At 43.7% G+C, this 25,725-nt stretch overlaps 1 protein-coding gene across 3 annotated transcripts in view; it reads right to left on the bottom strand.

Annotated features, from left to right (window-relative positions):
- Positions 1–25,725, bottom strand: part of LOC122396497 — a 48,842-nt gene that overhangs the window by 18,783 nt on the left and 4,334 nt on the right. The window contains exon 1 of one of the 3 annotated variants that reach the window (XM_043394981.1): positions 19,006–19,035. The exons of 1 other annotated variant lie outside the window; for it this stretch is intronic. The gene's annotated coding sequence lies outside the window, so the exon portion shown is untranslated. Of the gene's footprint in view, positions 1–1,902; positions 2,699–19,005; positions 19,036–25,725 lie in introns of those variants that run through there. One more of the 3 variants, XM_043394979.1, reaches the window with a different exon arrangement.

Here is a 25,725-nt window from a genome sequence, read left to right as displayed (position 1 = left end):
TTAGGTTATATGGAATGTATGAAATTACAATATTGTTAGTATTTCTTAAACAACCGCTTATATAATTTTCTGGGGGCCGAAGAACGATATAGTCACGGTTGTATTTCGAAAGTTCGATTGTGAGAATCGAAGTTCGTTTCTCGCATCAAGTTTAGGCTATGTCTGATCTACGATTTCGTAAAAAAGTTGCCGATCCAGTTGTTTAGTCATATATAGACGATGAACGCGGATCTATACAGAATCTACGGAGACTGGATCGAGGTCACGATCACTTTAACGGTAGTTTTCTGGGGACAATTGCTTTTAACCGTGAAGCTATCGGCATCGAAATGCCCTGATCGTATGGTAATTACGTAAATTTCATGCAGAAACGCCAGTCCCGTGTTTTAGAGACGAAACAAAATTTATAGAAAGGTCGTTCGTGCCGTCGAAATTCCAACATTACGCTTTCGATTCTCGGATCAAAGCACCTATGGCATTTGCCTACGAATCTATCGGAACGTAAAGAAACGAATTTGTCGTGGAACGAATCACGAAATGTCGACAGGTAACGAAATTTATTGGCGAAATACCGTTATTGAATAAATTGTGAATTTCATCCGCGATAGTATGAAATTAATAGCCAAGACGAACACGCGTTTAATTTTTTGTTTCAAACTTTTTCTATTTTCTCTCTTTTCTTTGCATACGGAAGGGTACTCGTGAACGCGTGGAGGTCATACAAAGGTCAACTTTGTTTTACATTACGTTTTATGAGCAAAAGCATTTTATAATAACTGCAATCTTCATCCGAAACATTTCACGGTATTCAAGAGTTCTTTAATCGTGCATTCTTTTATCTGCTCTTGGCACGCAACGCGCTGCATTCGGTTGTAAATAAAGGGACAGTTAATCAGAACGGAGTGGAAAAAAGCACGAACTGGCAATAAAAGATTTGCAAAACATCGCGTAATTGCTGGTTTTCTAAGAAACGCTGTTCCTCACTTTTTAATAACGATATTTTGCCTTACGTGATAGTTAATTAGTGTTACAGAATCACTGTTCTCTTCTCTAGGCAACGCAAACAGATCATTAATTACCAAACGCAATTACATATTCATTGCTAGAAACTATTGAATTAAAAATACACTTGCTTATCGTGTTCAGAAATATCAAACTATATTTTCTGACTAGAAATTTTTCATCGTTACTTCTGACTACAATAAATAAGAAATTCATGTTTAATTCAACTGGTTTTTGGTAGAACAATTTCTTAACTTTCCTTGTGAGTCATTATTTATCATTTCAACCGGGTTGATTGCATCATTGGCTATTAGCTTCGAATAATGGAACAACTTCATGTGTTCGGAAAGGTAAAATTTGTACACAATAGTTTGAATGGAAAAGTGTCGAGAGAATTATCCGCCCTATTGTCAAGAAGGATTAATATTAATAGATTGCAGAAGGAATCTGGTCTTGATGTCCGCAACAACCACACCTAGTACAATAACTTATGCCTCCCAGAACAGAAGCGGATCCAGAAGCCTTGCTGGGTAGTGTAGAGGGGGGATACATAAAAGTATTCTTCCAATCATTCTTTTGCACGATTTGAAATTTGTTTGGTAACTGGGACAAGCTCGTAATAGTCCTAATACATCCGACAATTACATTAGAACTAATACCTCAAATGCTCACGATAGTCGTAACACGCTTCCAACGCTCGTAATTGCCCTAACACTTACACCAGAGCTAATACTTCAAACGCTGACAATAGTCTTAATACTTTCAACGATCTTCGAAGCCCTACTTTCAATTAGACTTATCCAACTGTCCCCTGGTATCGCGAAAACAGAATTTCCATTATACTTTACGTCTGTTTACCCTGCCGAACAAACTAATATGCCTCGTGAAATATTTACTCACGAGAGACTGGTCCGCGCCGAATCGTCAGAAGTTCGGAATAGCTCCATGCGATCCCTCCCGAAAACCAGCTCGCGCGACGCCTTTCATTCCGCGGGTTTTTGCAGACCAACGCGTCGCGAAGAAACGCGTCGGGACGGTCAGCGTGCCGGCGTTCCGCGGAAGGACCGCGTCATTCCGATCGGTTTCCTCTTCGTCCTCCGCTAACGACTCGCAGTCGCCGCAAATATGCGAGGCCGAGAAATTCAACGACGAGTTACGAAATTCCACCGAGCGGGGATGAGCGACGACGATCGGGGCAGGCGAAGGCAGCGCTGCCTCGAGCCGGATGCGGCTGAACTTTCTTCTCCCGATCGACCGTCCCAGGTAGCTCGGCAACCTTCGAAATCGCGGACGTAGACTACCCGCACCATGAACCAGACCTCCACAAAAAATGGCCCACTGATGTCCACTGGAAGTTCGAGAACCGGCACCTCAATAAGCCGGTCACTCGGCGTAGATCGGTAGTCGAATAGCGTCTGGACCGGTCTAATCACGAGATCGGTCGAGATCGCGACGAATGGAGGCTTCGTGCGATGGAATCGCGTCGAAAAGAACTTCCAGAACAAAGAATTAATTTCCAGACTCGCAGGACCTGTTGCACCAGTTCCGCGATCCGTGCACTCACTGTAGGATCGAACGGAGTCCAATGTCGCCGAGCGACGACTATGGTTATCGACGAGGATTTGGGTGACGGGGAGGGATGATCCGAGACATTGGTCCGGGACACTTCGTAAGCGGAGCGTGGACGCGCGTTACACGGTGGACGGGCCGCGACTAACTGCCGACAGACGCCGGACGAAGTCTTTGAATACGGGGCCGCTCGAGGGTCGAGCTGCGTCTACGGTGGGGGACGAGGGAGGGAACGATTGGTCGACTTACGTGGCCCTAACACGGAGAGGGAAATGCCCGCGGGACCCCATGGACATTGGGAACAGATGGGAAGACTCATGGGAATATACCCGGTCGCCTACCACGCATGCACTACAAAATTTAGGCTCGCAGATCCTGAAAATCCTAACGATAATATATAAACAAACGATTCCTTCTTTTTTATTGAATACGTTGCCATTAACCTCGAAATAATGGCGACGAGAAAATGCCTTTGGAGGCCACTGCAAGGTCAACTTAATTATTTTGTACACGTAGTCACGCTAAAAACCATTGATATAAATAATACATATAATATTCGATTCGAAAAGAACGAAATTGTTTTTCTATAAACAGTTTGATTATTTTATATTGAGAAAATATGAAAGCTTGCGACCCGTTTTTGTTGTTTTCTATATAAAGGTCGATCTCGATATCCATGAAACTTTTAGTGGACCAATATACATACTATGTAATCGAAGGTTTCGCAACAAGGAGGGAAATTTGTTTTTGTTTTTAAGTTACGATACTCTGGGACAAGCAGGCTATTTTTAATCCCTCCTTTCGAAGGTCAATTCAATGTCAACGTAATTATTTTTAAGAGAATGGCGTGTTCGTTGGTACTCTTTCAGAGGAAAGAAATGTGAATTTAATGAGTCGTAATGTGACCTTGAGTGGATTGGACAGAGAAGAAGTGCGTAAGAGGAAATACCTGAGAGAAACCTTGAATGACCTTGAATTGTAAGTCGTTGAACTCGTCGTACAGACGATGACTATGAGATACTATGAAAGAAATTATATCGCGAAACGGAACCAAGGTGACCTTCGTTTCTCCTTGACGCGATTATCTAGTGTGAAAATTTTTCATGAAATAAAACGATCTGGTGAAATTACGCATCATTGTGAAGAAATTCTTTTTTTCTGATATTTTTTTAAACACTGCAGGTATTTCTAACGCAGACTCAACTCGACGTTTCAACCATTTGCAAGTCCAAAGAATAAGATAATTAAATCGTGTTGTTACTAATCAACTATAAATATTCATATCTCCATATCCGAGCGTGTACTTACGAGATTATTTATTTATTAACGCATGCATCTGCACAAATACAAAATAATATATGAAAAATTAACCTACGCTATTCTACGGAAAATTTTCAAGACGTAAAACTAAAATAATTGAAGAAAAACGGAATCGAATTCATCATAAATATAGAATATTCCGTGAAAGTCTAAAGCATATTTTCCTCGCGGCAATTCAACCAATTACAATTTCAGAGCAACAGAAAATTTTTCTATTTTCTATCAATTTAAACGCACGTTTAGAAACGATACTAATTTCAATGAAATTAGAAATAGAAACTCGGAATAAATACAGAACGAGTTATGAAAGTCCAAAAATTACTTTCCTCTCGCGGCGTCGTAACTAATTACTGTGGAAGAAATCGTCCAGGAATTGAGCTGTAGTGGTTCAACAACACTAATGAAATCTTAACGACGCGACGTCTGAAACGAGACGCGGACGATCGTGGATTCTCTTTGACGTCTGATTAATTAATCCCGATAACGCGATACCGTTCCAGATATAATAATTAAATGGAAATAATTAATAACGTGGTTTCTCGAGATAGGAGTAAAAGGATACGCGGCGAAACGACGAACAAAACGAAGCCAGAGAGATAGGAACAGTTAGATGGATATAGTAACGGGGTATTTGGAAGAAGGAATCTATAAAATAAATTTTATCTCGCCGATATTCGTTTCGCTGTAAATTATTTATCGCGCACTGGGCACGGCGGATGAGGAACGATTATTATTTCTTACATAATAACACGTTAATGGATCGAAGTAAATACCCTACGTAAGAGCTTAACGATTCTCTTTGTACTTTCTTTTTTTATTTAATTTGTTCACCTATCCTTACAAATTGATGTTCGTCTCGCGGCTCGCGTGGTATCTCGAAACCAAAGCAAACGAATGCGGAAACATTTTCATCGGAGCGACATACTAATTCCTCACAGTCATTCTCTGCATTTTTCTTGCAATTTGCAGCAATGAAATTTGAAATTAGTCTGCTTTTTACAGAAACATTACCTCCATTGTTGGAAGCTATTTTATGCAAAAAAAGAAATATCTTCCACGTCGTTACGGGTTATTACGAGTAAAATTGATAACTATGAAACCTCCTTTCGTGTTTCGCTTCGTCTCTGTCTGGCTCTTCGTCGATGCAAGGTTTCAGCCAGATGTTTCGCGCCGCGTAGCGACATTTAATTCAACATCCTGTTTCGAGGCAGATCGCTAGATTACGAGCGGCGTGCGATTTATAATTCACTGGAATAATGTCTAGTCTTGATAGCACGTGCTTATGTAAAACTGTAACGTTCTGCACAGCGAGCTGATTCCGAAACAAAGAGAACGAAAACGCGATTCGGCGTGTGGTATTTTTGAACCATTTCATTTCTTTCCTCCGTACCAATGACTCGTTTTCAACCGGGTATATTCCACGACTGACCTTCCTTCGACAAGCGCAAATTGCGCGAATGTAAATTTGCGATTTACCTCGTTGTTATACACGTTTCATAAAAACCCGGCACGAGTCGACAACGAATTTTTTTCTTACGCTCGTAGAATTCGAACGCGTGCTTCCTGTTTCGAAAGTTTCATAAAAACGAGGAGAGATAAGTTTCGTAGTGCAGCGCGTGATGTAGCGCGACTGACAGACGTCTGGGTTCGAAAGTGTTCTGAGAATGGCCGATTCGCGCTAAAACCGCCGAGCATGTAATGATCCACGAACCACAAAAGAGATTCTTAGGAGCGTCTGAATGGATACACAGTCTCTAATAAATTGCACAGTCTGATTGTTCCATTATTTTGTTCCAATAACGGATCTGGAAGTGCTAACAAATGTAAAGGAGGCGGGGCAAACAAAACGCTCGAGAATCCCATCCATAAAAATTATAAGTAAAAATAAAAATATTCAATTTTAATTGTTCAACATCTGTCAACTAATATAGAAACCATCCGAACTTTAATTGCTTTTGACAAATGTTAAATAGTAATTAAAATTTGAATAGAGTCACAAGCTTCTGTATCCCCCCCCCCTCCTCCTCATGTTGTATTCACTATTGAACAGATTCCATCACGTTGAACGTTTGGCACGCAGGCGAGCCTAGTATCATAAATCCTTAAACCTAAACGAAAAGAAGTAAAATGGACCAATAAGACGAGGCTAAGAGAACACGTGACGCGTTTATCACGATGGAGTCAGCCAATGACCACTGTAACGGCCTGAGAATGCGCTCGCGCAACCTCGAGAAGACCGATTACAATCGAGTGGTGGCTGACCACGAGTAAAGGTGTCTCAGAAAATTTGGGTCGACGTCGATGGCAAGAGAAAACAGAATTAAGGACACGAATGGCGCTCGACAGCTGTCGGGTAGCACCGGAGTGCACATAACGTGTGTAATACTTTTATGTTTAACGCTACAATCCGAAACATCGTGTTATAAAACGGTACCGCGCAGCGCTAGACAATAAGGCTACGTAGCATCTGCGTCGGATCTCGAGCAAATCAATGTTGCGTTAAATTTCATCTAGGATAGATTCACTTAAACTTAAACTCTGGATTAACTATGCCCCGTTTAAGTCTACTTATAATGCTATCCTACTACGATTCAATCTTAAACCTGGTCTAGGGTTTAACCTTTATAAGCTAGGCTTGTAGATCAACGTTAGTTTTCATATTGCATAGTTACATCATGATTTGGATTAATCTCTTCTAGGCTTAGATGATACTTTATATACATCCATTTTAGATGACACATTGGGTCTCAATCTTGGCCTTAAGTCTTTGACCCTGGTTTAAGTTCGGATTAGTCTCTTCTGAGCCTAGTTGATTTCTCATTTAGGTCTATTTTAACTGTTGTACTACAACTAGGTCACAAATTTAGGTGGATTAATCACTTTTAGCCTACGTGATACCCCATGTGAGCCCACCTTAGTTGTTGCACTAGAAGCAACTCAATTTCAATTAGAATTATAGTAAACTAGTCTGTATTTGAGATTAACCTAGATCTAGCACCAATTTCCTACACCATGTGTGTGGAAGTATCTATTGCCCCTGGCATAGGACACGGTAATTGGGTTGAGATCTAATTTAGGATGACTCCGCTAAGCTTTGTCTGAATCAAATCCAAGTTGGAATCGAGTAATTTGTGGTAGGCCTAGATTAAACTGATCAGGCCTGGGTCAGAGTGCGTACCATTTCTGCTGAGACGACGTCCAATGTCATTTCAGTTTAGGCTAAACTGGATTCAATCTGTAAGATGATCTTAAATTAACTCTACATTCAGTTTATGGTAAACCTACATTATACTGTGTTAGAGTTCATCCAGAACAGTGTTTTAGCCTAGCTTAACTTTGAATTAGTCCCTTCTGAGGATAGATGAGGTTTCATGTAGTTTATATAATATTAAGATTAATATCTTATGAACCTAGACGATACCTCATATAAGTCATGCTATAATTACATCTTGAAGCTGATCTAGGTTTGGATTAGTCTTTTGGGTCTACTTGATGCCTCATAGATCTACATTACATATTACGATCAGGTCTCACACCTAGTCTAAGTTGGGATTAATCTCTTCTAGCCTTGGATGATGTCTCTACTTCAATTGCTATACTACAATTAAGTGTCTAATCCTGGTTTACATTTGAACTAATCTCTTTTGGACTTAAACATAATACCTCTAACTGTTTATTGAGTCACAGACTTGCTTCAAGTTGGGTTTAATCTCTTCTATGCCTAGACAACATCTCATCTACCTTATCTAACATGCTGCAATTGGACCTAAAATCTGTTTTAGGTAAAAAATTAGTCTTGTTTGGGCCCAGATAAGGCCTCGCATACATCAACCTCAGATCTGGACAGAGAATTGGATCGCGTCACACGTATTCACCATCGTTACAACGGCTCTGTATCGACGACGTTGTCGCGTAAATCTCGAAGCAAGGTCCGCTGTTGCAACGCCCGGCCAAACGAAAGCGAGATCCGCGTGGGTGACGGAGGATGGAGTACGGCAAAAGGCGAAATCGGGACGTGGCTGTCACGACCGCCATTACGATCTGTAATTGTTTCGACGAGTTTCCTCGATATCCAATCCACCGGTGCGCGCATCGGCGGCGTTTACGTGCAATTCACGGTGTCGTCGTTTCGCCATCGGTCTCGCAACGACATGGGGGAGCGTCGCAACGATCGACAGAACCGGAAATTGCAAAGTGTTTCGCGCTGGACGACGCACGCCCCGCAACTTTGGTTCCTCTTTCGTCCCGTACGGATCCATTATGCCCGATCAACGATCTTCCGCGCGGCCACGGGGAAGATGATAATGCATACCCGCGACGAATATATTATTTGGCCTGGCAAACGATTTCTCTTGCCGTACGATTGATAAATGGTGCTTCCTGGACGACGTAACGGGATTCCGCGTCGAAGAAATAAACTTCTTTCGGAATGATCGTCTGTGCACGTTTCCCCGGGCATGACATTATAAATCATTTTGTCGTTTTTCCCTCGACCCGAGTTTTTGCACTCGACTTTCCGATTCTTCTTCGGTGTCGTTCCTAACGAGATACAAACGCGCAGGAATCCCTCCGCGATCCTTCTCGATAAATAATGACTCGAAAAGGGGACGAGGTTGCATCGATCGGACCAAAGTGCTGTTATCAAACGCCACGGAGGTCTGCCAAGCGTCTTTTTACGCTGGTCGCGATGCTTGTATCGTTCGATCGGTCACAGGGACAACGGGAGGACCGTTTTGTCACGAAACGCCGTGGCAGAACCGTTTTCTCACGTTTCGCGGCTTTCCTACGAAGGACCATTATAAATCTTCACCGTCTGGCCACGATTATCGTCATTTTCGTGACAGTCTTCCTTCCTACGACGAAATCGTTTAACATTTTTTATAATGGCCCTGTCAGATATGCATCTTGGAATCGCTATTCCGTCCCAGTTCCCAGGAGCGAAATAGCGGACGAGGAGCATAGGGTTCCGGACCAGTCATGTTTGCAACGAGGCATATGTATATGCACGCTCATCTCGATCCTCTTCGATCCATTACGTTGTCTCGTCTCCGTTAGCGTGACAAGGATAGTCAAACCTCTTCCTTTTCTTGTAATCGGTAGATTCAATTGAACTCGTTATCAGTCGAGATTGGATAAATTCAATATTACTTCCTTGTTCCTTGACGATGACCAACGTCGACTGATATTGCTTATCGATTAGATCTGCGTACTTGGGTATTTTAAATTACTGTCCTTATCTAACACTGCTTGAATCACATCACTAATTATTTTATCTGAGCATTTCCTTTCCAGTAATTGATCGACATAATCTACCGTTGCCTATTAGTTGGCGATCTACATGCTCGGATACTGATTTTTGATTTCTAGTACCAAGAGATTATGTCGTCCCTATCATATGCTTCCCTTTGGTTAGGGTTGTCGTCGTTCTCTTCACAGACTAGTTCCTACGTTTTCACGTCGTTTGTCATGGATCGTTCGAAGAAAGCCCCCCCATCGGTGGAAAGTTTGCAAAAATTTACGGTTCAGAAGGCAAACTGTGCACACGGTTTTCATTAACCTACTTGATTCCGGCAGACCTCAATTGAGATCCGAGTGCACCGATCCGGTAGACCTCGATCGAGCCTTTTACCTTTCCATCGCGCACGTTGATGAGCAAAAGCGTAATATCGTCGGGAGCTCTATCTAATTTCGCGCCATTTTCACTCCAGTTTGAATGAAGGTACGCGTTTCTCAATTAGTGGGGATCCTTAATGAGATACAGGGGGTAATCAACGTGGGCGAACGACTTTTATCGCGTTTACTTTATGAATTATCAACGGTTAAAAAAAGAATCCGACTCTTCTATCGTGCGCGTTAAAACAGGCCTTAACGAGAATAATTAGCTTCGTAATCCGTTCACGTAATATTTCGTACAAACAGACACGCTTCTCACGTTAGCTAATGCATTAATCTCGACTCCATTGATGTTCAATTGTAATCGTTAATAACACGATTGATTTTGTAGAAAATGTATAGATCGAAGCACGAGCATTCGTTCCCAATGGGTGGTGCTCCCGGTGTGAGAAAACGTCCCTCGACTCCGCCCAATATTGCACATTAGGGCGTGGCGTCGAAAGGCACGCCCAACCAGGACATATTTTTATTCTCCCGCGTATACATAGCAAGTGTATTGCTTAACAGAGCACTCGAGCGTGTCCCATCAACTATCTTGCGTTGCACCTTTTCCAATTAGTATTGTACTATCACTGAATTCAATTTATATTCGTGTTAACAAATTATAAGATCGTAAATCGCGTCAAGAAAGAAAATCGCCGAGGGAATATCTTGTTTTTTCGACGAGTTTCCGATCACAGCCTAGGATAACAATTTCCTCGCGATTTTTGCAACCGACGAGCATTTCCAAATCCTTTCAAATAGCAAAAAGATCCGAGATAAAGCTCGTTACCAACGCTTTCAAGAGCTCCGAATGCGCGTTGTAATTTTTGAAGAATTTCACGAAAAATATCAGTCAAAAGTAACAGCGTGAAACATTTTCTCCCTGAGTAGTACGAAGATGAAAGATAACAACGTCGAACAACGATAAATTGCTTCGGGGCTGTCCGTTGCCGCGCTAATTACTAGACCTTTTCTCCGTCGATTAACCGAAGATACGACGTATTAATTCAAACTTCTCGATCGCGATTTTCACCTCGATGCAAGACTTTCGCTTATTACGTTGTCCGCTCCAGTTTTTTCTTTTACGTCGCATTATTTAGTATTTCAGAATCGCGTGATTTGAATTAATTGAACTTCCGCGATTATTCTCTACGTAATCGCGGCTGAGCGGTGATTATCCACGCCTGGAAACAACGCATCCTGAGATAGAAACGACTGTTCGGTACAGAAGCGAGTTTCTCGTCCAAGCACGAATTAAAATAAAGGATCGATAGGGAACGGAAATTTAATTACATATTACGTGGAAACTCTCCCAACCTTTTAACCTTTAAGTATTACAATAACAGAATATTAGAAACGAAAATCTGAACCGAGTCTCTAAAATGCAAGGCAAGAGACAGTTTAGCAATGCAATCACGGAGGCATGGAAACAGTCATTAGCAGTAATGCAATCATCTGGTCTTTAATAAAGATTTCAGCAAACGGTTAAATCTGGTTGCGAAATTTTTAGGCTAATAACACAATCACAGAGAAAGGCTAAAGATACTTGCATGGAAGGTTTACCCTAGAAATGGCACAGAGATCTAAATCAAGTGTAGTCTAGAAATACCACCAACTGTAACCTACGAAGGGCAAAGGTCTAACCTAGGCCAAATTGACCTGACACCAGTTATGGTTCCAATAGTCTACGTCCTCGTGGCAATGCACAAAATCCAAAAATATTTGCACTAAACATACACTGGTCTTCAGAAATTACGGCAACAGAGGCTAACTATTGGAAATCCAGAGTTTCGCTGTTAAGCCCTAGGTTTCGTCGGTTCGACCGACGAGTAAGTTAGCGTTAACTTCATAGTGATATCATAGAATCATGCAGACAGTTATTGTTAATTGTAAAACCAACTGGCCCCTAGTAATGGCTTCGCCAAACGGTTAATTGTGGCGAGACTCGTGAAGTTCCAAGGCTAACAATCCAACCACAGTGAAATACAGAAGATATACGAAGGTCTAAACCTACGAATAACGCGAACGTGACCCAGATCCTGCCTATAAATACCAGACTAACCCGGGTCAAGTTGGACGTGACCCCGGATGCGGTTCTGCAGAAATGTTTATCTCGAACCGGTGATACGTCGTCCAGAAATACGCGAATACCGCGCGTAAGGTTCTCTCGAACCCTGGACCGCTCGATCGAAGAATGACAACATCGAGGATTAGCATAACAGAAGTTCGAAACGTAGCAAGATGCAACCGAACCGGTTGGAGGATGACGACGCGGGCACATACCGAAAACGGGCATCTCCGTCGCTCGTAGTTGGGAAAGTCTGAACGTTGCACGCTCTGAATCGAATGGGACGAGTCGAGAGCCCCTGCTAGAAACGAAAGTGAACCAATTTCTAATCGACCGCGTGCATACGCGTTGGCGGAGTTGTAACGCATCTCCCATCACGGTTCACGGATCCTGGATCGTTAGGGGAGGGAGAACGAAAGAGGAGGAGAGAAGACTTGCGCAACGACCCTAAGGAATACATATGAGTCACCCGAAGAAGCTGTTTCAGATCGTTAGGCGACCATACATCTTCGTGGCCCAGGTAGCAGTCGATGTTTGAAGGCTATCTCGACTATCGGATGATCCTGTAACGGAACCGTGTTTATTGATGGACGTTGACCCGTTAACTTCCGTGGTCCGCCATCTTTCTGGTCCTCCATGAATATTAAATGTTTGCATTTTTTAATTTGGAGAATAATATAACATTGTCCCTCAGGTTGTCACCATCCGTTCATCTCTAACACTACTTTTACCGAGGGTGGTGAAAGACATATTTTGAAATTGTAACTTGAAATTAGCTCCTAAGTTTAATAATATATTTGTCAAGAGACTTTTGGTCGAAGCAGACATGCATGAAACAGCGATAGAAAGTATTAGACAGACTGCAACAATCTGAGAGGCAGGTAGATGATATTTCATAACCGTTACCCCTTCAAAGAGAAGCACCGAATGAGATACGATTGCTAATGGTAGGGATAACTCAGTGACAACCAGAGACAGAATAGTAATAAACTAAATAAAATTACGTAACCTAGATAGGAACTATAATGTTTGCGCAGTGACTATTGCTCCAATATTGTTCAATGTTCTTGCAATGAAAAATTCCTGTTTTTCCTCAACTCTACGTAAGTGCAAAAACGATGAATTGCGCAGTAGTCGAACGTTGATTTCCGACCTCGATTACGTTTAATCAGAGCAACCAGATTACCAGACACCTTTGTGTCGCCCAAGATAACAACAGACGTAACAAGATAATTGTATCATCCTATGTAAGAGCCGGTACCGAGCCATTTAAGTTCGTTAAGCGAGCATACGTGGCCGGTGGAACGAGAAGAGATCCTTGAAACGTTTTGCGCCTCGTATCAACAGAAACTGTTCCCCGTACTCGTGCATATCCAAGCTTATAACTTCCTCCTCGGGAAATAGAATCGGATCGTGCACACGATCCGAGCGGAACGGCTATACCAATTTCAAAGAATATCAAATATCTCATACCCGATCTCTCGTTTAATCATTTAAAAATTTCTTCATAAGCTTCGTGATTTCCAGACCTTGGTTTCTTTCATTTCCGCGAAACAAACCGCGCCGGACCGATGCGTATCGCGTCGAACCGACCAGTCGGGAGTATATGGAGCTGATTAACTGCAATGGAGGCACGGTTATGTTCCGGATTTTTTAATAAAATCCTGCAACTAGTGCTCCTTCGACGTTGAATCGCCGATAAGAAGCAAACATGGTTTCTAACGGTGCATTATTCGTTTTAATAACGATCTATGCGAAGTCTGTGCTTGGATTCGTAACTCGGAACGTTTTCGCGCACCCCTACAATGACAAGAACGATCCGGGAGCTTATAGAAAGCGCAGTATATCAGAAAGTCAAACAGTGTGCAGTGATAAAATAAGGAATTGAACTTGCCCGTGTATCTTTAACCTTGATTCCATTAACTATATTTCGAAATATCCTTAACGAGGCACTCTCACCTGGTTCTTGCGTTTTTTGTTTCGTCTTGTGGCGAGATAAGGCTAGGTCTACTGTAATCAGAGGCCTTAGATACTCTGTGGCCGCTATCAATTCGCCATAGCAATAACTCTGCTGGTCGATCCGGCTACCGAGCGCAGTGAATCACGGCCTGGCTACCTCGGACAACTTCGTAATTCCGTTTTGCGCTGGGTTCGTGACTCGATCGTGACTTACTTATTATTTATACGGACGGTCGGGCCGAGATAATATGCAAATTCAACGGTAACGTCTATTTTTCCTGTTACGGCGCATGTTAGCCCGCTAAACGTACCAGCGGGAGAGCCACGGGTCCCGCGGCTCAGAGATTTATGCGGTCTGCAAACCGGAAGTACAACGAATCCTTCGTCCGCCTATTAGCGAGATTTCGCGAAGAACATACTTGTTACTTGGGAAGTGCTTGTTTCGCCACGAATTTAACAGAAGTCTGATTTAAAAATAGGACCGGTTTAACCTAAATCTAGCAGCGCAATAACAGATGTCCGAGTGGTAACCTAGCGGTACCAGAGATCTAATCGACGGTGAAACTTAATAATATCAAATGTCCAGTCCTAATCATTATTAACGAGACATTATCCAGGTCTGAGAAAGCAAACTACTAACTAAAAATTGACAATATCAAGGATTATCATTAGAGAAGCTTCTGTAAAGTTGATGAGATGCAACTCATGACTAAACCACAAGTTTCCAATGCACGGAGGAAGTCATGATCAATTAGAGAGGCAAGTAGTCTTTCAAAAAGAGGTTACACAGAGATGTTCACGAACCAAGTGAAAGAGTTGCCCGTTTGGAGATCCTTGACTGGATATATCAACAATCCAAAACTAGACCACTAGTTTTCAATGGGGGAAGTCACGATTAGTCACAATTAGAGAGGCAAGTAGTCTTTCGCAAAGATGTTGCAAAGAGTAGCCCATGCACGTTGCAAAGTATATCGGATCGCTTTTAAATGGCAATTACAGAAGCAAACGGCGATCGTAAAAGTCGGGAATGAGTCGTTAACAATAACGATCATTAGTCTAAACCAAGCAAAGTGGTCTTTAATAAAGACTTCGGTAAACGGTCAATATTAGTCAGACTGTTGCGAAGTCTCGAGGCGAATAACCCGCTTATTATGAAAGACAGAAGGTACTTAAGCGGGAACGAGCAAGAAAACGTGCTCCTAGCTGAAGGTGACGCGAGCACTAAGCGAGCCAAGGTCGTTCTACGTCCGAGAACAGCTTTTCGGAACAGCGGTGGTGGAATAATCTCGTGGAAAGTTGATCGGTATCGGTTCGCGCGCGGGGAGAATTGCTCGCCGAAAGCAGTTACTGTTTGATGACGCCATTTGCCGCACGATTTTGTTTCGCCAGGCCTGGAAACGTTCTCGGTTCCGTTTCAGCCGTGTATAGTACCCTTTCTCACGTGACTAATCGATTCAAGCAACGTTACTCGTGTCTTTTGATAAAACGGTCTGTAAACACCTTAAGTCCGATTCGACCATCAAATGGAACGAACTTCGAAATGGACGTCAAACAAATTGCGTTGTAATAACTTCCATGGAAAATCACTGGCCGGACGGAGCTGCCAGAAAACGCGTATAAAGCCACTAATGGCGTTTAAATTGTCCGCTAATAACGACGCATCAAACGGAGGATGTAGGTCGGCCATATTGTTTTTTTTTTTGTGGCTACTTAAATGGCGCGGCGACTTTGATTTTTCTTTTTTTTGGTCTCGTCTTCCCACGCGTATGTAACTGGCTCGAGAGTCGCAGATTCGAAGGTTTCGAAGTTCAAGGTCCGAACAATGAGACGAGAGAGTTCAAGTTCCGTGAAATGAACTCCGAAAGCAGAACGTTTGTTCGAAGGTTTAGGCACTTGTCCGAATTGTGACAGTTCAAGAGTTCAAGTCAGGTCCACTGTCTTAGTTTAGTAGAACTTGGTGTACCAATTCCCATTTTATATTTCAGACCTAGAAATGACACGGAGATAAAGTCTTATTCAATTATTGTAACTGTTCGACTGACCCAGATCGAGCAGTATTTTTCTGTCAATTAATTTATGTCGAAGGGTTAATGCTATCGAGATGAAATATATAACCTAACCTCGATTGAAACGTAACAATCAACATGGCGGACGCTAGCAGAAACTTCCTGCTCGATCGATAGAAAATCGAACGCGGAATTAATTCTCCAGCCGATAGGATCTGGCGTTTGCATTGTCAATAAGCGTAACGAGCGTCGTTACGAGCTGCCACGCGTACCAATCTTAGCAGAAGGTAACGCTTTGAACCGTCAGGGAAATCGATACGCAGCTGCAAGTCGACCATGACAAATTCGTCTCGATTGTTTCGAACGTTCAACGACGAGACCGGGTAACCGACCGTAACCGTTCGGAACGAACAGAAAATTCCTCTCGTTAAGGTACCACCAACGAAGATGCCACTCATTACTCGTGATCAAGTTGGCTGTTAATTATACCGAGCGATGGAGGGGGCAAAATAAAACGCTCTTATCTCGGAAGATTGTACGGTTCGATGGGGAAATATGGAATCGACAAACGGAGAAAGTACCATTTTTACCATTCGTCTTGGAGTCGAATATTTTATTAACTAGTCTCATCCAACGATATGTTTCGCGTCGTCGTCGTTTACCGTGCAAGTTAGAAGCCACCGGGGAACCCTGGACGGCGCAATTAATTGTTGAACCCGTTGACATTTCGTTAATGGCTCACCGACCGACGATTGAATGTTAACAACGAAACGTCGTTGCTATAAATAAATCTACGCATCGTGCGACTAAAGTTTAATTTTTTATGAATGAAATACTTGAAGTTAAGAGACTCTAAAAGTGTTTTCGAAAGAGGACGGGTCGCGAGAAACGCCTGTCAGAAGGGGTGGGATTAAAATAGGATATCACAGAGGAGGCTTGAAATTTAAAAATTCGATGAGGAGGCACGGACAGATTTAGACACGCGGCGATGATATTCACCACCCACTGTATTTCGCAAGGATGTTTAAATTACATCGATGGGAAATCCCCGAAGAGTCTTTAAATGGAACAACGGAGTCTGTTGAATGTGATAAAAATGTTGAATCCCAGACCTGGTTTGAGTTATATACCATAGATCTAACCCAAATAACAGATTCTAGATGACGCTACGCCTAACGTAGATACAGTCTTGAACTGCATCAACCTAAATGCATCAATGATAAACATAAGAATGTGGACTTTGACGTTTGCGAAATTTTTACGATCGTTGTAGTATGGAGAAAAGAATAGTATTTTCTGGCCGAAAAAGGAGCTTGCTAGTCACGGTTGGAAACGTCCCGCGTTAGCATTGAGTCATCGTTAACGAGCACGATTAAAATCCGAATTCCAAGGCATCCTCGCCAAATGCTATTCGCGCCAAGCGAAGCGTTGCACTGCACAGGCAGCGAATTTAAGTAATTACGGGTAAATTGCCGGCAAGAGGAGCCTCCGTTCCTCCGATAGAGTCGAGAACGATATCGATACTGGTCTAGGGACTAACCTCGAGTATTAAGTGTTTCGTAACGACGAAAGGTCACTATGCTGATGCACCGCGACAAGACGACGGGATGCTCGTTCTGCTATACATCCTTTCCCAGAGCCTTTCTCTTTCACCAGGATCGTCGTTACGTACTTTCCCGACGTTCGTTTGAATATTCAGTTACCGCCGAAAATCTAGTGATTTCACTCCTCTGGAGACCTTTCGAAACTCTTGCATTTATTTCCGTGGAAACAATCGAGTTGGTTGCTGTACATTCTTGGAACTAATGATCCTTTAGTTCTGGCGTTTCTACCATTTGCTTCGTTTATTGTATTGAATATTTTAAATATTTACAGTAGTATGTATTCTTGAAATAAACGAAAATCAGTATTTGCCAATATTTGGAGACTTTGAGGTTAGCGATCACGAATCCAGAGTGTTTAATGTTACTACAATCTTATTCTTTTCTTACCGTTTTGATATGTCATGCTTGCTACTTTAAATCTCTAATCGTTACTGCAGTTGAGATTATCGTGACAACTTATAGATTATTCGGATACTAACACAGGCCCCTCTAATCTTCCCCATCAGTCGCGATCGTCACGACCGATCGGTTTGCGCAACGACCGATCTATCCAGGCTTCGACGAACGATCCACGGGCCGATAAATCTCGATTTACCGGCCGAAACTCGAAAGTCAATGTCTTATTCGCCGACGCGCGCTCGATTGGGCAAGTATACATTTCCATTTTGATGGTCGACGACTGCAATCGCGTTAGATAGTTGCGCAAACGCCGCGGATCGAAATCGTCTCTCGCTGACAGGGACGAGGACTCTTATTTCACGGCTACCGGACAGCTTTACGGTGCCGTGATCGCGAAGGAAAGTGAACGACACGCAGTTTTTCGCGATCGTGTCGATTCCGCAGGTGGACGACCAACGCGACATGCTCCGCGTGGTCCCAAAATGGCGGAACACTGGTCCAACTGGAACTTTCCTTCGCGGACCTAGTCCCTGGTCGCTGGAGTATTACAGACTAGAACAGATGGAAAACACTCGGGAGGGAACGTCCTTGGTCGCGACAGTATTCAAGATTGGGTCTCGACTATCTGACTATCTCTCTCGACTTTACTAAGTTAGACTCTTTCTGACCGATCAGACCTGCATTCCTGTCAGAGGACTTCTTGCCAGCGGAGTACAATACCTTTTTCTGATGACGAGAAGAACATTGAGTATTTCTGAGTATTTATCCTTTGAGACGAGGCGACTATATTATCGATGTGCAAGAAGCATATTCTTGCTTCGACTCCTGTTTTCTTAGGCCACTAAGTGCTTGATACAAACTGTGCAAAATTCGGAAGGCTACCAGGACGTCAACGGGGCAAGAGAGGTCCCCAATCCCCACCTTCGTATTACGAAGAGTTCTTTGTTTACGTCAAATAGTCGATACTTTAGGAACCCCTCTATTAAGGGATATCGCGTGGATTTATCTTCTCGATCAATGATAAGATTATTACGAGAGTCTGTCAAGAAGATTTTGAAGTGATCGAAACAATAATTCAAGACGTATCTATGTATATTCTACGTAAGAAATCTTCCAATATAATTGGTGGAAACCCAGATCTAACCCAGATCCCGTCTGAATCTCGATACAAGCTAATAATCAACCGACTCCAATTTTGCTTATTTCTCTCTTCCTGCGTTCGTCGGCGATCTCCAGAAGTCCAGTATTACCGTTTGACGCCCGCCCACTCGATAAGATGACCATCATCGGCCGCGTTTGAGCGAACGAAAAATTTCTGCGAGCCACCTAACGGTCCCGAGTCCTTTCTCGTTAACGCGTATCACATTCACGGTTTTCACGCTTTATCGTCGGAGCGTCTCGAATTATCAGATAACAGACTTACGGTATTTAACGTTGTTCTGCGACGACGATGAACCACGATGGTTAATAACGGAATAATAAGCATTAAACGCTCGACGGATACGAGACGGTCGTTTCGAGACCGCGCAAAAACGTCCCCGGACGTTCTACTTGTTTCTGGTAATAATCTCGACCGGTATAATTCCGTTATGCAACTTCGCGTTCCGCGGATAGTGCGACTGCCGCAGTCGTTAGATCGTCAAGGCTCCGATGACGTTTTGATTTTAATGCAATATTACCGTACGATCCATCGACGTTCCATGAAAAATCACGGAAACGTTCGGTACATAGAGCCCTCGAGGCATCTCCCGGAACAGTAATCGCGTGCACGCCACGACTGCTCGACGCATCTTAACTTCTCACGGAAGAAACGGGCCGTTCGACGAAATTTTTCGTCACGATCAACCCCCGTCAAACGCTTCTTGCAATTAGAAACAAATCGAGGGGAACTGCCTATTGGTAATTGCGAATCTGAGAAACAGGTACACATTGTTCGCGTCTGTTGCAATTTTTGGCAACATTTTTTATTTAAGAATCTAGATATTAAAGTCTTATCTGTACCATGTGACTCGAATTCATATTCCCCGGATAGTGAAAATCAAATCAATAATTCTTGGACGTAGAGATTAGATTGTAACTACATGGAAACTAGTTTTAATCTTAATAATCGATATCTATAGTTCTTGGATACGATATTTTAAATCCATCGATAACGCGAAAGGGTATAGCCGAATAAGGGGGGTCAAATGTGCCCTTGAATCAAATTTAACATACGATGGATCCATCGATAGAGCATCAGAAAAAAAAACATTCTGTGCCTTTGCCTCGTGCGCGCGAATTAAAACTGCCCCCCGAGGAACACGCACGAACGCGAATATTGCTATAAAACGGAGTAGCAAGGTTATGCAACGTAACGCGATAATTGCAGCCAATAAGGCGCACAATGGCACGCGGTTCCGTTATATAATTCGACGTCCTCTTATGAGCCACGTAACGACAGAAATCGCGACGCTCAGCCGCCCCCTCGAATAATTTCACGAAAATCACCGGAAACAAAGGATCGCTGGTTCGTTTTAATACATTAAAACGAGAGACGATATCAGCTTTCGGCTAATAAAAAGCTTCAAACCGTAGGAAGATTATGGGGCACGGTACGGACCACTTCGTTACGGTTATTTCCTACGAAAATCGTTTCCTGACCGCACCAGAAACGCCATTTTTATATTGCAATTTATGTCCCGTCACGCAAGAAAATTCATTTACTTCCACGGTGGGATTCTATGCAAATGGCTGGTTTCGCTTTCGAAGAGAAACGGTAACGCCTATGGGGCGCTCGTCGGTGCGCCGCGTGCGTTGAACGCCTATGGGCGGTCGATGGATATGGTCGATGTATGGGTATAGCGTCAACCCGCACAGAACGCACGTCAAGCTCTCTTGTTTCACAAAGTTAAATAATTCACTGTATAATCTTGGTTCATCGAGTGACAGTTCTCAATGTCTCAGAGGCTGTTTGACCCCTTGAATTTGAGATTAAGGACTAATAAAAAGATACTGCTCGTCTTATTACAGACAACAAAATCAATTTCAAATACTTGGCTAGTGTACCGAGTGAAAGTATTAGGAAATATGCATTTCAAGGATGAGATTTTTTGTTATTAGAATGTGTAACAGTGGAGAGCACGTTCACCATTGTTTATTATTACTTAACAGTTTCAATATGGCCTTCTAAAATAGTGTTTAATAACTTTAGACAGGTACCTGAGTATTAGTACTCAAGGATTTAGCTAATGTCCGTGCCACTGTTACATTCAACTCTTCTCATAAATTAATAGAAGTTGGTATGTCTCTAACAAACACAGACATAACCTACAATATACTCTTAATCTATATGTCTACCTGTAAAGAAAGTTAAGTTTGGTCCCTAAATCTTGTATATCAAACAAGAATTCACAAGGATTTAGTATATTTATAACCTATCAGGACTTCTTGAGACTACTAACCTAACCTTATCTAAACCTATCTCCTTGCATATACGAATCTCTGAAGTGAACATAATTTAAGTTAAGATAAGTTCACAAGGATTAAGGTGGTGTGCCTGAAACCAACCTGGAATCAACACTTTGAAAGCCCCTTAGACTCTCTAACCTATCTCCATTTCGAGCTATAATATATTATACGTGAATGACATAGATAAAATGCCCCTAAAAATCTAAACTGGTCCCAAAATATATCTCGTCGACGATACCATCGAAGTTCGTAAAGGCAAACTTCACGGTTTATAAAACGACCGCATCGCCTCTCGGATTTGAGGTTAAGGACGAATAAAAAAAAGCTGGATATCTCTTAGATTTTAGCGCTCTGGAACGTATATCATGGAGGACAGGATCGATTCCGGGGCAGTTGGATAACGTTGGTCGTGAGTTACAGATTCTCGCCAATTTTATCAGACAGTGGATCGCGAAGCACGCTACTTCTCCACGGTACGGTGTACCGTGCTACCGACAATATAACCGCGATAATCTCGCGCGAACCGTTGGCACGAGACAGCGCGCGCAAACGGAACGCGAGATAAATACACGATGATTAATGCAGCCCGTGCGTGCACCATGTGCGCGCCGTTGACGTTAGACCTGTGTCGTTGGCTCGTAGCTACCGCGAAAGACTATGTTTTCGTCGAATCGTGCGCTACGGGCCGTCGTGTTTTTCCCTGTAGTTTCCCGTTTCGCCAGTGTCTCTTGTTCGTACCTTCTGTCGGACGATCGCACTCCCCTCCACCCCGAATAAACACCGAACACTGGTAGCGGATATAACCTCTCGAGGGACGATTTATAGTACCGCCTCGCTTTTCGCACCGAATAGGGGTGCTCGGTGACTAAATGGGGCGACGAACTCACGCCACAGCTGTGCAATTAAAGATCCATTCGAGCTCGAACTGTCGTCGTGCTTCCAAACTGGACGGTATTCCCCCGTATGGCTCGAAGATCAGCCATAACGTGTCTTTTGGGTTCGTCGATCTTTCGTGATGCAGCAAAACGCTCTGAAAAATAGTTGCCCCCCTCTGCCACGTGTTTAGGTTTCCGTTGGTGGTTAAATCGCTGTAACTATCGCGTAACGTCACGGATTTTAACACGAAAGGGCTCATTTCCCCCCTTAGACCTTACAGATTACAGGCATATGCGTAGGAAAATATTTGTATCCTAAGCTTAACGGTACGTCATAAAAATATAGTTCGCGAACAATTTTATAAAAATTGCAGATCCAAATTTGTTTGAAATAAAAGGCGGTCAAGCTGTCGCGACGCAACCACGAGCACCGGAAACCGGGCTCGAACGATGTCTAGGACGCGGTGCAGTCCTCAGCAGTCGAATCACGCGCGCATCGCGAACGTGTCTAACCCGGCTGGACACGCAGATTTCTCATGGCATTGCTAGAAGATCTCGGATGAATCGCGCGTTACGCAACCAGTTTCGACGTCTGTTCGCGCGCCAACGCCGTAAAAAGGTCGCGCTCGTCTTCGATTTTCGCAACGAGTCGTGCAATTCGCGGACGTTTAAGGCGATTCGGGGGCAAACGGACACCTGGACCGACGAACCGATTAACAATACGCCCTGAGCCACTAATTGTCGCGCTGATGCGCTAGTCGCCTCGGAGGATCGCCATTTGCGTTGCGCGCGCCGAGGCGCGGGTTTCCTGAATTGGCAAAATGGCGCTCGAAAACTGTGCCGCGATCTATTCGAAATATGTCCACACTTGGCGATCATAATGTCGGAGGAGCTTCTTGCAAATTGTTGCATGGAATAAGAATCGACGTTCCGGACTAAACGACTACGGTTGTGAAATCCTTCTGGGCGTTCGAAGGAGATTCCAACCTCATTTCGTTGACGATGAATCGTCGAGACGATGTTTCGAATATTAAACTTTCGTTTCTAACTCGTTAAACGGTATTTTTAAGCAAGCAATTTAAAATACAATAGTATGCAAAGGGTTAAGACATCACGTGTCATTGCTCAATCTCCAACTTCGCTAAAATCTAGTTCGGAACGTTTGCAACGTTCCCCGTAGATGCGAGCACGAAACCGAAAGTATGAAGGTGGAACTGTAAGGGCAGTCGTCGCTTTCACGCGTGGAGAAAAGGTCTCACGGAGAAAGCAAACGTGCATGCATATCCGTAGCCCCGGCGGCTTCCTGACTGTCCATCTCTGCGCCCGCCATCTCCGTTCACAATATTTTTAGACTTTCATCTCGCTCCTACGACTTTTGCTCGTGCCATATTTATATACACCGTGCACGTGGCCGACTAGCGAGATAGCAGAATAGTCAGATAAGATCCGAGCTAAACCGGACTAACGAACCGTTTCATTTTCTGTTTCTATGGTAATTCGAAAAGGGAGCGCGTTACCCCGCCGATCCCAACGAACCACTGCATGAACCAACGAAGAATGCCACTTGGGGGACCCCGACTGTACCACTTCGATTTCAATGATCTTTTGCAAAATGATAGAATACATGCTTCCAATGATATCTGACAAATATTAGCCGTAGATATTCGATAGTCTCAAAGATATAATTAAAATTACCAATGTACTGTGAGCCAGATACTAGATTAATTAATAAATAATTTGAAGACGTTTCCTTCTTCCCTCAAAAAGATTCTCAGACTGTTAATCCCCCGTTAAGCCTGACGCGTTGCATCATGGCGCGCGACACCGGTTGGTCCAATTCCTATTATCGTACAGCCATAAGAACGAAACCCACGCAACTGGGGAACAGTATATGCAGTGTGCTTCCGTGCAATTCGCGAAGACCTCGAACGAACCCGCGAGAAACGTTTATCGTAACGCGCGTATCGCGTTGTAAATGATATTTTTACACTTTCTAGTTCGCATAAGCGGGAACTCTCGTGACTCCTAGAGATACAGCGAGCACGCGTACAGCCTTCCACACTGTCTCCGGCGAGATGCTGGGGGCCAATGCCCTATCAAGGTTGTGAATGTTCGCGTGTATCGAGGAACTTCCTTAGCCCGACCATTACTTTTCTTCACACTTCCCTATAGTGTGTTCGTTGTACCCTTATCTGTTACACGTGCAACGTGTACATTTTGGTAATTGGTCGGGCGGCTCTTACGTGAGACGAATTACGACGTATTCTTTGCAGGGGCGGACCCAGAAGACTTTGCTCGGGGACAGAGGGGGTCCGAAATATGCAAAAATATACTTTTTAACCTTCTTTGCACGATGTTCTGCCCCGTTATACCGCGTTCTGCCTTTCACCCTCGCGCGCCATCTGTGCTTCGTATCGAGCGGGAGAGAAAGCGGGGGAGGAGCTTCGCTGCGATTGGTCGTAACTTTGGACACCTTTTGTGTGTTTTTTTTGGTATTTTTCATTCTGTTGCTAAACGGAACACGTAAAACTCACGAAACTCTGAGTAAATTTGAACTTCATTTCTGAGTGGGAGATTTTAAATATATCTTCAGTGGCCTGTACGAAAGATCAGCAACGACGATTGCGTAACGGGAAACGCAGGAACGATCGGTGCGAACAAAATCGGAGTGATTCGAAAAGGAAACGATCGAACGCTTCGGGGGATTCGTGTTCGACGTGTGTCTGGTTTCAATGACGACTCGAGCCACCAAAGATCTTTGGCACTCGCATACCGATCGAGGACAAATCGTGACGGGAATCGAAGCCTAATGACATTTGTTGCCACGAGACGGTTGGCTTTCTGGCTTTCGCGGAGATTACGAGGCATCTTCGATCGATCGTCCGATCGTTTCCTCCCCGGTCGTGCGATATTCGCAGAAAAAAAAAATTACCGCCAACGTTCCCGACTTCCGTACTTTCGTTGCACGGATTGAATAGAACGCGAATTCCAACGTTCTCTCGAATGCAGGATGTATGCATACCGGGTAGAAGAAACGCAGGGTCCCTCGCGAAAAGAATGGCACGACGAAGTCTGCCTTCTTGCAACCTCGCTTTATTCAGAAATGCAAGGATGTATCTCGCTTTGAAACTTCGTTCATTGCTAAATGGCCATCTCTGCTACTCGTTAGAGCCATAGGATGATTCTACTGCATCTCGCGAACTATTCACTCCTCCGACGTCTGATACCCAAGAATGGCGAAACAGATGTTGGCCAATTCGCGGACCACTTCACCAGGACATTCAACGCCACTTTCTTCCATCCATCCCGAGTGCCTCTGTCGCTCCGCCGTCCGTTTTCTCTCGAGAGGAATCTAGTTTCTCTAAAACGCGTGCTCCTGCGCTATCTAGACGACTAACTAATGGCGGCCACTGTGCAGCGCTTAGGGACAAGAGCAGGAAGGCGGTAAGGCGACTCGATTGATATTCGAACGACGCCACCGGCCATAATTCGGAGTATAATTTAACGGGTGCCGCTGCATCGCGCGGATGACTCTTCTGGCGCTCGTTTATGCAGACGACATGCGTCAGACTTCGAGGATACGCGTTCTTCGAGCGTCCCTCGTCAATATCCATAAGTTAGCGGACATCCGTCTTCGCGCACACACGCGGAATAATTTACAAGGATTCGAGATAATCGCGGCAAAATAACTCCGCCGACCGGCGCGAGGTAATAATGCAGGACACGAACCGACGCCGTTTCCTTTCGTCGATCTTAGCGATAAGCAACGACGGTTTCGTACATTAACCGCTCATGTTTTCTTATTTTAAGGATTTCCCGAC

This window comes from Colletes gigas, unplaced genomic scaffold, assembly GCF_013123115.1.
Source record: "Colletes gigas isolate AHSC1104 unplaced genomic scaffold, ASM1312311v1 Colletes_gigas_Sc00007, whole genome shotgun sequence".
Taxonomy (NCBI): Eukaryota; Metazoa; Arthropoda; class Insecta; order Hymenoptera; family Colletidae; genus Colletes; species Colletes gigas.
Note: the sequence above shows the minus strand (reverse complement) of the source record. Positions and strands in the feature narration are given on the sequence as shown.